Raw genomic sequence first — 14,911 nt, forward strand, 5'->3', positions numbered from 1 at the left:
ACATTACCTTCATTGAAAACTTTACGCATATTGTCAAATTCTTCCAGGCTGATATAGTCCTTTCTGGACGGACTTTGCACCATACCCTGACCACTTTTTTTTTGGGCCTTGAGCTATGCCCACTGCTGCTTGTTGGCTTCTTGCGGAACTGCTGTAGCCAGCAGCAAGGCCTTCACCATGTCACCCATGTTGTCTCAAAGGGTAAGAGTGAGCAGAATTTGACTTGCCTAATAATCATTGGATGATGACTTCATGGGGAACATGGGACAACAGTCTTTTCAGCCACAACAAATTGGGTGTATGTCACTTTAAGGTTTAAATTAGGGGTGTGCACCGGCCACTTTTCGTGTTTTGGTTTTGGATCTGGATCTTTCTTCGTGTTTTGGATCTGGATCAGTTTTGCCAAAACCACCCTTCCGTGTTTGGGGTTCTGGGTTTTGTGTTTTGGATCTGTATTTTTTTTTTTAAAAAGCATAAAAACAGCTAAAATCACAGAATTTGTGGGTTTTTCTGCTCCTATGCTATTATTAACCTCAATAACCTTAATTTCCACTCATTTCCAGTCTATTCTGAACACCTCACACCTCACAATAGTGTTTTTATGTCCAAAAGGTTGCACCGAGGTAGCTGGATGACTATGCTAAGCGACACGAGTGGGCGGCACAAACACGTGGCCCATCTAGGAGTGACACTGCAGTGGCAGACAGGATGGCAGTTTGAAAAACTAGGCCCCAAACAGTACATAATGCAAAGAAAAAAAGAGGTGCAAAATGGAATTGTCTCCCACCCACCCTTATGTTGTATAAACAGGACATGCACACTTTAACAAACCAATCATTTTAGCGCCAGGGTCTGCCACATGACTGTGGCTGAAATGATTGGTTCGTTTGGGCCCCCACAAAACAAGCTGGCAATTAATCTGTCCCTGTACAAACTGGCTCTATGGAGGCAAGATGTCGTCCTCATCCTCCTCATCCACCGATTCCTCACCCTCTTCAGTGTTGTGTACATCCTCATCCTCACAGAGTATTAATTCGTCCCCGCTGGAATCCATCACCACAGGTCCTTCTGTACGTTCTGGAGGCTGGTCTCCCTGGAAGAGTTGATAATTCATTTTTATGAACATCATCTCCACATTTTGTGGAAGCAACCTCCTACGCCTTTCGCTGACAAGGTTCCCGGCTGCACTAAACACTCTTTCGGAGTACACACTGGAGGGGGGGGGCAACTCAGGTAAAATAGAGCCAGTTTGTACAGGGGCCTCCAAATTGCCTCTTTTTCCTGCCAGTACAGGTACGGACTGTCTGACATACCTACTTGGATGCTGTCACCAATGTAATCCTCCACCATTCTGTCAATGGTGACAGTATCATATGCAGTGACAGTACTCATTTCAGAAATTATTGCCAGGTCCTTCAGTCCGGACCAGATGTCCAAACTTGGTCCTGCCTGCCCTGCATCACTGCCAGCGGGTTGCTTAGGATACCTGGGTTTTTTCCTGGCAGCCAGGGTTGCAGGGGAAAATGAAGACGGAGCTGTTGTGTAGTGGTCTGATTTCAACAGATTGACTACCCTGGAATCCTGGCAAAGCGAATGAAGGGCTTCATCCACAAGCCCCACATGCCGAGCAGAATCGCTCCATCTTAGCTCCTCCTTCACTTTTTCCAGCTGCTTCTGCAAAAGCCTGATGAGGGGAATGAACTGACTCAAGCTGGCAGTGTCTGAACTGACTTCACGTGTGGCAAGTTCGAAGGGCTGGAGAACCTTGCACAACATGGAAATCATTCTCCACTGCACTTGAGTCAGGTGCATACCCCCTCCTTTGCCTATGGCATAGGTGGATGTATAGGCTTGAATGGCCTTTTGCTGCTCCTCCATCCTCTGAAGCATATAGAGGGTTGAGTTCCACCACGTCACAACCTCTTGCTTCAGGTGATGGCGGGGCAGGTTCAAGAGTGTTTGCAGGCATTCCAGTCTTCGGCACGCAGTCGCTGAATGGTGAAAGTGGCCAGAAATTTTTCAGGCCACCCAAAGCGTCTCCTGCATGCCCCAGTTGCTTTTCAGAAAATTCTGCACCACCAAATTTATTGTGTGAACAAAACATGGGACGTGCCTCTTACTGAAACCGGTGATACACAGCATAGCCTGCCTTGGAACGAGCTGGCGTTTCTGAGATGCTGCTACTGGTGACGCTGCTGTTGTTGCTGTATAAGGTGATACATCTACCCAGTGGGCTGTCACAGTCATATAGTCCTTAGTCTGCCCTGTTCCACTTGTCCACATGTCCGTGGTTAAGTGGACATTGGGTACAACTGCATTTTTCAGGACACTGAGGAAACTTTTTCTGATGTTTCTGTACAGTCTCGGTATCGCCTGCCTAGTGAAGTGGAATCTAGACGGGATTTGGAACCGGGGACACACTACCTCCATCAAATGTCTAAATCTCACTGCACTAATGGCGGATACCGGATGCACGTCTAACACCAACATAGCAGTCAAGGCCTCAGTTATACGTTTTGCTTCAGTATGACTGCTATCGTACTTCATCCTCCTCGCTAAGGACTTTTGGAGGGTCAATTGTTTAGTAAAAGTAGTGGTGTTCCTACTTCCTCTCTGAGATGATGAATGACTCCCAGCAGCAGCAACAGCAGCAGTGGCAGCAGTAGGCATAGCAATGCAGGATCCTCCGGAGGAATCCCGGATAGGAGAGTCAGTCATGCCAGTGACATGGCCTGCAGGACTACTTCCGATCCTGACTAAGGAGGAAATTGATGAGGAGGGAGTTGACAGTGTGGTTTGCAGGCGCTTGGATACAACAGGACAAAGGGAATTTGGTGTCCCTGGACTGCTTACGGTCTTAGCCAAAGTTTCTGAACTTGACAGTAACTTTTTATGAACAAGCTGCAGGTAACGTATAAGGGAGGATGTTCCTAGGTGGTTAATATCCCTACCCCTACTTATTTCACCTTTACATATGGTACATATGGCAAGACAGTTGTCCGGATTTGGATAGAAATATTGCCAGACCAAAGAGGTGGAATGTTTGGTCTTCTGCCCAGGCATGACCGTGATGGGCTTTTTCATCCCACGGACAACAACTGTCTCCCCTGGAGCCTGATTTAAACAAACCACATAACCATCAGAATCCTCATCGCCAACTTCCTCCTCAGCGCCAGCTACACCAGTATCCTCATCCTGTGGTACCTCAACAGTGACATCTTCAATTTGCATACCAGCAAGTGGAATGTGAGTGCTCCTTTCAGCACTTGCATAGGGCGTGCAAATGGTGGAAAGAGCCACCTCTTCCCGTCCAGTGCTGGGAAGGTCAGGCATTGCAACCGCCACCACACTTGGACTCTCCTTGGGGATTTGTGATATCTTCTTAGAATGCACAGTTCTTCGCTGTGCTGTTGCCAGCTTAACTCGTTTGATTTTTTTACCGGGATGATGGCTTCCATCGTCATGTGAAGCTGAACCACTAGTCATGAACATAAGGAAAGACCTTAGCCGTTCCTTGCCACTCCGTGTCGTAAATGGCATATTGGCAAGTTTACATTTCTCCTCAGATGATTTAAATGTTTTTTTTAAGGTCATTTTCCTGAACTTTGTCATTTGGGATTGTATATGCCCTCTACTATGACATTGGGCATCGGCCTTGGCAGGCGACGTTGATGGCATGTTATCGTCTATGTCATGACTAGTGGCAGCAGCTTCAGCACTACAAGGAAGTGGTTCTTGATCTTTCCCTATTTTATTGTTATCGGAGAAAGTTTGGTCCTCCATTTATGTTATATTGATATATACGTGCGGCTAAAGTGCACACAAACACAGAAAATATTTTTTTATTTTTGTTGGAGACTAGTGCACTTTGTGGGTTACACCACCCTTTAAGAAATTAGCCAGCCATCTCTTTACTTATGGGACACAGGTGCATGCTTGGCGCTACTTTGTTGATGCACGTGCGGCTACTGCGGACACAATTCTCAAAAAAAAAAAAAAAATTTGGAGTGCACTTTGGGGGAGCACCCCTGATGCACAGATCACCCCCTGGACAACACTACAGGACCCCTCTAGGACCCTATGACAACTGACTGCACAACACAGCCCAGCTGGCACCTATGACAGCAGCACAGCACAGCCCAGCCAGTCCCTATGGACAACAGCAGCATAACACAGCCCAGCCAGCCCTAGCTCCCACCCTCCCTCTTCACTGTAGACAGCTGGAGTGAGAAATGGCGCAGACGCGGAGACCTTTTATAGAATCCAAAAGGCGGCATGATGACGTTTTGCCTCGATTTCAGATCCGGGTCAGGCGGGAAAAGTCGAGTCTGACTCGGATACGACTTGGATCTGGGGGGCTCGGATTTCAGAAATCTGAACCCACTCATCCCTAGTTTAAATACTTTTTTTATTTTTCAGCACACAGTTTTTAACTTGCAACACTTGGCTTTCAAATTTATATACTTCACAACATAACACAGCAACTGCTTTGGTTGTTACTTGCTCAACTTTGATTGCAATAAACAGCCTATAACAAGTCTCTTTCCTTTTAATTGCAAAGGGAAAAGTCCAGGACACAGAATAGCACACCTTGAAATTAATGAGCAGGTCCTAAGCATTCAGCAGAATAAACCACTTTTCCTTGCAGGTTTTCAACATTAGAGGATACACACATTTCTCTTCACAGACAGTATATACTGCATAACTGGTCATTTCAATAAATTTGCACACCTTTAAACCATGATTTGCAGGCATGCATATAACTTTTCCATGAAATACTTCAACAGACTTTAACTTCACTCACCACCTTGACGAGCATTCCACCATGCAGGTGCAGTGAGTCTCCTTTTGGCTTTCTAGGAGAGTCCAATTATGCAGTGCAATAAGCATCCATATTTCCATTTGTATTCCACATTTTCTGCAGCATAGATCTTTTTGCGTAGAATCTGTATGCCCGCACTCTCCACCACATGTGACAATTTGGGGATATTAGCTTGGTAGATTGGTGTTAGTGGCGCAGTGATTAGATGCAGAATTAGAGTCCACACATTGCATTCCAGTAAAACAAATGAAAAATGGTGCTTTTACTTCAGCATGGAGATCAGGAATCAGAAATAAAATAATAAACAACCTAGCCCTTTCTTAGGGCACTAGCTCACTTCTTGAGCCCTCTCTATAGAAGCAGCTAATCTGCATGAAAGTCTCTCAGAGTCTCTGAGATTTGTGGTCCTTCCTGCCACATGCAGGACTGGACACTGGCCTCCTGGCCTGGTATAGCTTTCTCAGCTTGTTGGCTGCCGCCTCTCACAAGGACAGTGTCAGAGGTATATGGATCTGCCTGCCTTATTGCAGGTATGTTCCTGACCACCTGGTCTGCTTCACTCACACTGCAGCCCCACCTGCACTGTCTGGCCGTGTCCACCAGCAGCCTCCCCTGTGTTCTGGTCATATGGCAGCCATAATCCATCTTCCCACAATGCTTTTCTACTCTGTGTGGGCGGATCTTTCCTGCCCCACACAGAATCTGCTGCTCACCAGTGCCACCTCTGGTGATACTGTCACATTATGTGTCGCCCCTGTCTGTCTGCCCTTCCCCTTTAGAATGTAAGCTCTCACGAGCAGGGCCTTCATCCCTCATGTGCTTCTCCTCCCCCTACTTATAGTATCATTTACTCCTAACTCCCCACAATGGCACCTAACACCTGGTTGCTCATGTCCTGCTGCTTGTGTTTTGCAGCTGAGTTTATAACCTTGTCCTGCATTGTTGTGTATTACTATTAACTTTTTTTCTTGTGTGCTCATTTATGTACTGTGTAAGGCGCTGCGGAACCTTTGTGGCGCCATATAAATAAAGGATAATAATAATAATAATTATATATATATATATATATATATTAGGGGTGAGCGGGTTCGGATTTCTGAAATCCGAACCCCCCCGAGCCCCCCCGATCCGAGTCCGATCCGAGTCAGGCTCGACTTTTCCCGCCTGACTCGGATCTGAAATCGAGGCAAAACGTCATCTTCCCGCCTTCCGAGTCTCGCGGGTTTTGGATCCTATATAAGGTACACACGTCGGCGCCATTTTCTCACTCGGCTGTGGACAGTGAAGAGGGAGGGTGGGAGTTAGGGCTGTGTAGTGTAGTGTAGTGCTGCTGTTGTCCACTACTTCAAAGTCCATAGGGGCTGGCTGTGTTGTGCTGTGCTGCTGTTGTTAATAGGGGCTGTGTCCACTACTTCAAAGTCCATAGGGGCTGGCTGGACTGTGTTGTGCAGTCAGTTCTCCATAGGGGCTGTGTCCACTCCAAAGTCCTGTGCAGTGTCCCAGTCCTAAAGGGGTGCTGAAGTGTTGTCCAGGGGGTGCTCTGTCCATCAGGGGTGCTCCCCCCAAGTGCTAAAAAAATAATATATTTTCTGTGTTTGTGAATTGTGTGCGCAGTAGCCGCACGTGCATCAACAAAGTAGTGCCAAGCGTGCGCCTGTGTCATAAGTAAAGGGCCGGCTGGCTTGACCGTTAAGGGTGCTGTAACCCCCGAAAGTACACTCCAGTCCAAACCAAAAAAAAAATTATTTTCTGTGTTTGTGAATTGTGTGCGCAGTAGCCGCACGTGCATCAACAAAGTAGTGCCAAGCATGCGCCTGTGTCATAAGTAAAGGGCCGGCTGGCTTGACCGTTAAGGGTGCTGTAACCCCCGAAAGTACACTCCAGTTCAAACCAAAAAAAAAATTATTTTCTGTGTTTGTGAATTGTGTGCGCAGTAGCCGCACGTGCATCAACAAAGTAGTGCCAAGCGTGCGCCTGTGTCATAAGTAAAGGGCCGGCTGGCTTGACCGTTAAGGGTGCTGTAACCCCCGAAAGTACACTCCAGTCCAAACCAAAAAAAAAATTATTTTCTGTGTTTGTGAATTGTGTGCGCAGTAGCCGCATATGCATCAACAAAGTAGTGCCAAGCGTGCGCCTGTGTCATAAGTAAAGGGCCGGCTGGCTTGACCATTAAAGGGTGCTGTAACCCCCAAAGTACACTCCAGTCCAAACCAAAAAAAAAATTATTTTCTGTGTTTGTGAATTGTGTGCGCAGTAGCCGCACGTTCATCAACAAAGTAGTGCCAAGCGTGCGCCTGTGTCATAAGTAAAGGGCCGGCTGGCTTGACCGTTAAGGGTGCTGTAACCCCCGAAAGTACACTCCAGTCCAAACCAAAAAAAAAATTATTTTCTGTGTTTGTGAATTGTGTGCGCAGTAGCCGCATGTGCATCAACAAAGTAGTGCCAAGCGTGCGCCTGTGTCATAAGTAAAGGGCTGTTTGGCTTGACCGTTAAGGGTGCTGTAACCCCCGAAAGTACACTCCAGTCCAAACCAAAAAAAAAATTATTTTCTGTGTTTGTGAATTGTGTGCGCAGTAGCCGCATGTGCATCAACAAAGTAGTGCCAAGCGTGCGCCTGTGTCATAAGTAAAGGGCTGTTTGGCTTGACCGTTAAGGGTGCTGTAACCCCCGAAAGTACACTCCAGTCCAAACCAAAAAAAAAATTATTTTCTGTGTTTGTGAATTGTGTGCGCAGTAGCCGCACGTGCATCAACAAAGTAGTGCCAAGCGTGCGCCTGTGTCATAAGTAAAGGGCCGGCTGGCTTTACCGTTAAGGGTGCTGTAACCCCCGAAAGTACACTCCAGTCCAAACCAAAAAAAAAATTATTTTCTGTGTTTGTGAATTGTGTGCGCAGTAGCCGCACGTGCATCAACAAAGTAGTGCCAAGCGTGCGCCTGTGTCATAAGTAAAGGGCCGGCTGGCTAGACCGTTAAAGGGTGCTGTATCCCCCGAAAGTACACTCCAGTCCAAACCAAAAAAAAAATTATTTTCTGTGTTTGTGAATTGTGTGCGCAGTAGCCGCACGTGCATCAACAAAGTAGTGCCAAGCGTGCGCCTGTGTCATAAGTAAAGGGCCGGCTGGCTTGACCGTTAAGGGTGCTGTAACCCCCGAAAGTACACTCCAGTCCAAACCAAAAAAAAAATTATTTTCTGTGTTTGTGAATTGTGTGCGCAGTAGCCGCACGTGCATCAACAAAGTAGTGCCAAGCGTGCACCTGTGTCATAAGTAAAGGGCCGGCTGGCTAGACCGTTAAAGGGTGCTGTATCCCCCGAAAGTACACTCCAGTCCAAACCAAAAAAAAAATTATTTTCTGTGTTTGTGAATTGTGTGCGCAGTAGCCGCACGTGCATCAACAAAGTAGTGCCAAGCGTGCGCCTGTGTCATAAGTAAAGGGCCGGCTGGCTTGACCGTTAAGGGTGCTGTAACCCCCGAAAGTACACTCCAGTCCAAACCAAAAAAAAAATTATTTTCTGTGTTTGTGAATTGTGTGCGCAGTAGCCGCACGTGCATCAACAAAGTAGTGCCAAGCGTGCGCCTGTGTCATAAGTAAAGGGCCGGCTGGCTAGACCGTTAAAGGGTGCTGTATCCCCCGAAAGTACACTCCAGTCCAAACCAAAAAAAAAATTATTTTCTGTGTTTGTGAATTGTGTGCGCAGTAGCCGCACGTGCATCAACAAAGTAGTGCCAAGCGTGCGCCTGTGTCATAAGTAAAGGGCCGGCTGGCTTGACCGTTAAGGGTGCTGTAACCCCCGAAAGTACACTCCAGTCCAAACCAAAAAAAAAATTATTTTCTGTGTTTGTGAATTGTGTGCGCAGTAGCCGCACGTGCATCAACAAAGTAGTGCCAAGCGTGCGCCTGTGTCATAAGTAAAGGGCCGGCTGGCTTGACCGTTAAAGGGTTCTGTAACCCCCAAAGTACACTCCAAACCAAAAAAATATATATTTTCTGTGTTTGTGACTTGTGTGCACTGTGGCTGCACGTGCATCAACAAAGGAGCAGCGCCAAGCGTGCGCCTGTGTCCCATAAGTAAAGAGCCGGCTGGCTCATTTCTTAAAGGGTGGTGTAACCCACAAAGTGCACTACTCTCCAGCAAAAATAAAAAAATATTTTCTGTGTTTGTGTGCGCTTTAGCCGCACGTATATATATCAATATAACATAAATGGAGGACCAAACTTTCTCCGATAAAAATAAAATAGGGAAAGATCAAGAACCACTTCCTCCTAGTGCTGTTGCTGCTGCTGGGAGTTGTTCATCATCCCAGAGAGGAAGTAGGAACATCACTACTTTTACTAAACAATTGACCCTCCAACAGTCCCTAGCGATGAGGATGAAGTACGACAGCAGTCATCCTGAAGCAAAACGTATAACTGAGGCCTTGACTGCTATGTTGGTGTTAGACGTGCGTCCGGTATCCGACATTAGTGCAGTGGGATTTAGACAATTGATGGAGGTAGTGTGTCCTCGGTTCCAAATCCCGTCTAGATTCCACCTGCATCCTCAAAGCAGCAGCGACAAGCGTGCGTCTGTCTGTTAAAGGGTGGTGTAACTCTCAAAGTGTGCTACACAAACAATTAAAATATTGTTCTTTTTTTTTCTGTCTATGTGAATTGTGTGGGCTGTAGCCGCACCTGCATCCTTAAAGCAGCAGCGACAAGCGTGCGTCTGTCTGTTAAAGGGTGGTGACACCTCAAATTGTTCTACAGAAACAATTAAAATATTGTTCTTTTTTTTTCGGTCTTTGTGAAATGTGTGGGCTGTAGCCGCACCTGCATCCTTAAAGCAGCAGCGACAAGCGTGCGTCTGTCTGTTAAAGGGTGGTGTAACTCTCAAAGTGCTCCAAAAAATAAAAAACAATTTTTTTAATGTGTTTGTGACTTGTGTGCGATGTAGCCGCACTTGCATCTTTAAAGCAGCAGCGACAAGCGTGCGTCTGTCTGTTAAAGGGTGGTGACACCCTCGAAGTGTGCTACACAAACAATAAAAATATTCTTCTTCTTTTTTCTGTCTTTGTGAATTGTGTGGGCTGTAGCCGCACCTGCATCCTTAAAGCAGCAGCGACAAGCGTGCGTCTGTCTGTTAAAGGGTGGTGAACCCTCAAAGTGTGCTACACAAACAATTAAAATATTGTTCTTTTTTTTTTCTGTCTTTGTGAATTGTGTGGGCTGTAGCCGCACCTGCATCCTTAAAGCAGCAGCGACAAGCGTGCATCTGTCTGTTAAAGGGTGGTGACACCCTCACAGTGTGCTACACAAACAATAAAAATATTCTTCTTTTTTTTTCTGTCTATGTGAATTGTGTGGGCTGTAGCCGCACCTGCATCCTTAAAGCAGCAGCGACAAGCGTGCGTCTGTCTGTTAAAGGGTGGTGACACCTCAAATTGTTCTACAGAAACAATTAAAATATTGTTCTTTTTTTTTCGGTCTTTGTGAAATGTGTGGGCTGTAGCCGCACCTGCATCCTTAAAGCAGCAGCGACAAGCGTGCGTCTGTCTGTTAAAGGGTGGTGTAACTCTCAAAGTGCTCCAAAAAATAAAAAACTATTTTTTTAATGTGTTTGTGACTTGTGTGCGATGTAGCCGCACTTGCATCCTCAAAGCAGCAGCGACAAGCGTGCGTCTGTCTGTTAAAGGGTGGTGACACCCTCAAAGTGTGCTACACAAACAATAAAAATATTCTTCTTTTTTCTGTCTTTGTGAATTGTGTGGGCTGTAGCCGCACCTGCATCCTTAAAGCAGCAGCGACAAGCGTGCGTCTGTCTGTTAAAGGGTGGTGACACCTCAAAGTGTTCTACAGAAACAATTAAAATATTGTTCTTTTTTTTTCGGTCTTTGTGAAATGTGTGGGCTGTAGCCGCACCTGCATCCTTAAAGCAGCAGCGACAAGCGTGCGTCTGTCTGTTAAAGGGTGGTGTAACTCTCAAAGTGCTCCAAAAAATAAAAAACTATTTTTTTAATGTGTTTGTGACTTGTGTGCGATGTAGCCGCACTTGCATCCTCAAAGCAGCAGCGACAAGCGTGCGTCTGTCTGTTAAAGGGTGGTGACACCCTCAAAGTGTGCTACACAAACAATAAAAATATTCTTCTTTTTTCTGTCTTTGTGAATTGTGTGGGCTGTAGCCGCACCTGCATCCTTAAAGCAGCAGCGACAAGCGTGCGTCTGTCTGTTAAAGGGTGGTGACACCCTCAAAGTGTGCTACACAAACAATTAAAATATTCTTCTTCTTTTTTCTGTCTTTGTGAATTGTGTGGGCTGTAGCCGCACTTGCATCCTCAAAGCAGCAGCGACAAGCGTGCGTCTGACTGTTAAAGGGTGGTGTAACCCTCAAAGTGTGCTCCACAAACAATAAAAATATTCTTTTTTTTTTTCTGTCTTTGTGAATTGTGTGGGCTGTAGCCGCACTTGAATCCTCAAAGCAGCAGCGACAAGCGTGCGTCTGTCTGTTAAAGGATTACATCAGTGACAGAATCCAAGTAGGCATGTCAGACAGTCCGTACCTGTACTGGCAGGAAAAAGAAGCAATTTGGAGGTCCCTGTACAAACTGGCTCTATTTTACCTGAGTTGCCCCCCCTCCAGTGTGTACTCCGAAAGAGTGTTTAGTGCAGCCGGGAACCTTGTCAGCGAAAGGCGTAGGAGGTTGCTTCCACAAAATGTGGAGAAGATGATGTTCATAAAATGAATTATCAACTCTTCCAGGGAGACCAGCCTCCAGAACGTACAGAGGGACCTGTGGTTCCTGCAGGGACGAATTAATACTCTGTGAGGATGAGGATGTACACACTGAAGAGGGTGAGGAATCGGTGGATGTGGAGGATGAGGATGACATCTTGCCTCCGTAGAGCCAGTTTGTGCAGGGACAGATAAATTGCCAGCTTGTTTTGTGGGGGCCCAAACGAACCAATCATTTCAGCCACAGTTGTGTGGCAGACCCTGGCGCTGAAATGATTGGTTTGTTAAAGTGTGCATGTCCTGTTTATACAACATAAGGGTGGGTGGGAGGGCCCAAGGACAATTCCATCTTGCACCTCTTTTTTTTCTTTGCATTATGTACAGTTTGGGGCCTAGTTTTTCAATGCCATCCTGTCTGCCACTGCAGTTTCATGCCTAGATGGGTCACGTGTTTGTGCCGCCCACTCGTGTCGCTTAGCATAGTCATCCAGCTACCTCGGTGCAACCTTTTGGACATAAAAACACTATTGTGAGGTGTGAGGTATTCAGAATAGACTGGAAATGAGTGGAAATTAAGGTTATTGAGGTTAATAATAGCATAGGAGCAGAAAAACCTACAAATTCTGTGATTTTAGCTGTTTTTATGCTTTTTTAAAAAAAATACAGATCCAAAACACAAAACCCAGAACCCAAAACACGGAAGGGTGGTTTTGGCAAAACCAATCCAGATCCAAAACACGAAGAAAGATCCAGATCCAAAACCAAAACACAAAACACGAAAAGTGGCCGGTGCACACCCCTAATATATATATACCAATAAATACAAAATGCAAGGTACATACATAACCCTGTTTCAATTAACTATAAAGCAATATATATTCAATTGCACACAAAATGCAGTTTACACACATATATATATATATATATATATATATATATAAATATATATACAAAACGCAAGGTGCGGCACAATATTGTCATATTGACAATATGAATTAATATATTGAAACGTTGAGAACCAGCTTGTGGTCCTGCTTTTTTCTTGCTGTGACTGTGCCACGAGTGCCGCGCCTTGCGTTTTGTATATATATATTTATATATATATATATATATAAATATATGTCAACTGTATTTTGTGTGTAATTGAATATGTATTGCTTTATAGAGACTGGTAGAATATGGGTAAGGCGCGCTCTCTAGTGGATGAGGGAGTGTGTAATGTTGGTAGGTAACAGTGAAGTATGTAACAGAGAGACTTAAACGGTGGTGTTGGGTCAAAGGCTTTATTAAGTAGGCACAATGCTGCTTGAGAACAAATGACCCAAGGGCAGTGGGGGTAGAGCAGAATGGTTGCACGGGGGGGGAAGGTGGGTGGACCCTTTTAGGGGGCTCCTTACCGTGCAATTCTGGATCAGCACATTGTCCCTGCTGGACCTTTGGTCAACAGTCTTAACACCCGGCAATGTGGTGGTGGAAGTCTGTTTGGGGTGGATGGTGTAGCGGTGTCCCACAAAAGGTACAACTTACCTACCGGTAGGTGCCTGGTTAGGCGTTGCGATAAGGGGAGATGGTGATGATGATCGGCAGTCTTTAATGGTGTATAACGCCAGATCAGCTGGCTGCTCCTTGTATGCTGCGGCTCCTGGTGCGGCTGTGCCTTGTGCTGCTGATTCTGGCACTCTTGTTTGTCCTGGCAGACTGGAGGTGTCTGGGTCAGCGTTGTGGCTGGACACAGGCTGGGTCTGCGGATCGATGGGCTGCGACGGGCTGGCGGCTCCGTGGTGTGGGATGCGCGCCTGTTCCCTGTGCGTGTGCCGCGTGGAAAAGCGGGAAGACCGAGGGTAAGTGTCCAGATATGGGATACCACTTGTAGGCGGTGTTGAGCAGCTCCTCGTGACTCCTGCGAGTGAGGTCACCGGATATTGGGCAGGGGTGAGTGGGCTGGGTGCCGGGAGTTCTGTGGTCACAAGGTGGGGATGCCGCTCGCCGGAGGTGCTGGCGGCTCCTTGTGATGGACAGTCACTGTTCGCGGCAGGGGGGATCTCCGGCGATCACGTGGGTTTCCGGGTCGCGGTTCTCTGACGGTGGCTGATGTGGATCTCCAACACGTTTCGGCTGTGCCTTAATCATGGAGGTTACTGGTACGTGGTGTATTGGCGTCTTAAATGCTGGTATGAGGGTGGGTGTGTCCGGAAATGGCCAATGCAAGGGAGGTGTGTGTGTAGTGGGCATGGTCAGAGGGTGATGGAAGTCTGGAAGGGCTCGTTGGTAGGAAGCCAATGGGAAGTGTGGGAGGATTGGCCAGACAGGAGAGAGGAATGACAGGTGCGTGGGCGGAAGGGGGGAGGGCGTGATGGATTGGAAGTGTAAAGGTCTGTGGGAGGTGATGACGCGGGGGGCAGATTGCTGGGTGGTGGTAACGGGGGGGTGTAAAGAATGGTAAATATATATCAAAGGCTGATCGAGTGTGTTGGAGAGTGGGTGCTGTGGCTAAGGTCGTTGCATGTAGTGTATCGTGTGCTAGGGGGTGACTGGGTAGGGAGGGGTTGCGGGCAATTGTAGTTTTGTGGGGAGGCTAGGGTGGTGAATTATGCTAACTTCTGTGAGGTTTTAGCACCGGGGGATAACATCGGCGGTAGGGGGGGGCTGTCGATCCAGGGGGGAGGGGGAGTGGATGAGTAGGTTTGGAGAGGATGCCTGAATTGTTGCCAGTGGTCAGTATACGTGCAAGTTCTTGGTTGAAGTTGTGTGTGGGGTCTGTATGTAAGACTTTGTAGGTGTTGGAGTCTTGGAAGATGCGGAGGGACTCTGTAATGTAGTCTGCTTTGTCCAGTAGTACCATTCCTCCTCCTTTATCTGCGGGTTTGCTGATGAGATCATGGTTGTTTCTAATGCTGTTGAGTGAAGCTAGCTCTTTTTTTGTGAGATTGTTGTTGTGGTGTTTAATGGGGGTGTTTAATTTGTTGATGTCTTCCATCACTAGGTGTTCGAAGGTGTGTATTAGATGTCCCTTGAGGTGGCTTGGGAAGAATTTGGAAGGTGGTTTAAGTGTGGTGTGTTTGAAACGGTCTGTCGTGGTATCATGTGTGAGAGGGTTGCTAGCGAAGAATTTTTTAAGGGTCAGTTTACGGACAAATCTGTTGAGGTCTAGGTAGGTTTCGAATTTATTGAGTTTGTTATGGGGGCGAATTTGAGGCCTTTGTTCAGTAGTGTCTTGTCACTTTCTGTTAGTGTCTGGCTGCTTAAATTGAAGATCCCTTTGGTGTCGGAGGTGGTGGTGTGCGGGACGAGGGGGGGTTTGGGTTTGGTTGTTTGTACTCCTCTGCACCCTCGCCTTGTTGGTCTAGTTTTCTTTTCGGTCGTGTTGTGATGGTTCTTGT

At 46.7% G+C, this 14,911-nt stretch overlaps 1 protein-coding gene across 1 annotated transcript in view; it reads right to left on the reverse strand.

Moving 5' to 3' along the window:
• ATP8B3 (ATPase phospholipid transporting 8B3) overlaps positions 1-14,911 on the reverse strand; it is a 308,036-nt gene that overhangs the window by 142,698 nt on the left and 150,427 nt on the right. The gene's annotated exons all lie outside the window — the stretch shown is intronic.

Source organism: Taudactylus pleione, unplaced genomic scaffold, assembly GCF_031769625.1.
Source record: "Taudactylus pleione unplaced genomic scaffold, aTauple2 ptg000152l, whole genome shotgun sequence".
NCBI classification, from domain to species: domain Eukaryota; kingdom Metazoa; phylum Chordata; class Amphibia; order Anura; family Myobatrachidae; genus Taudactylus; species Taudactylus pleione.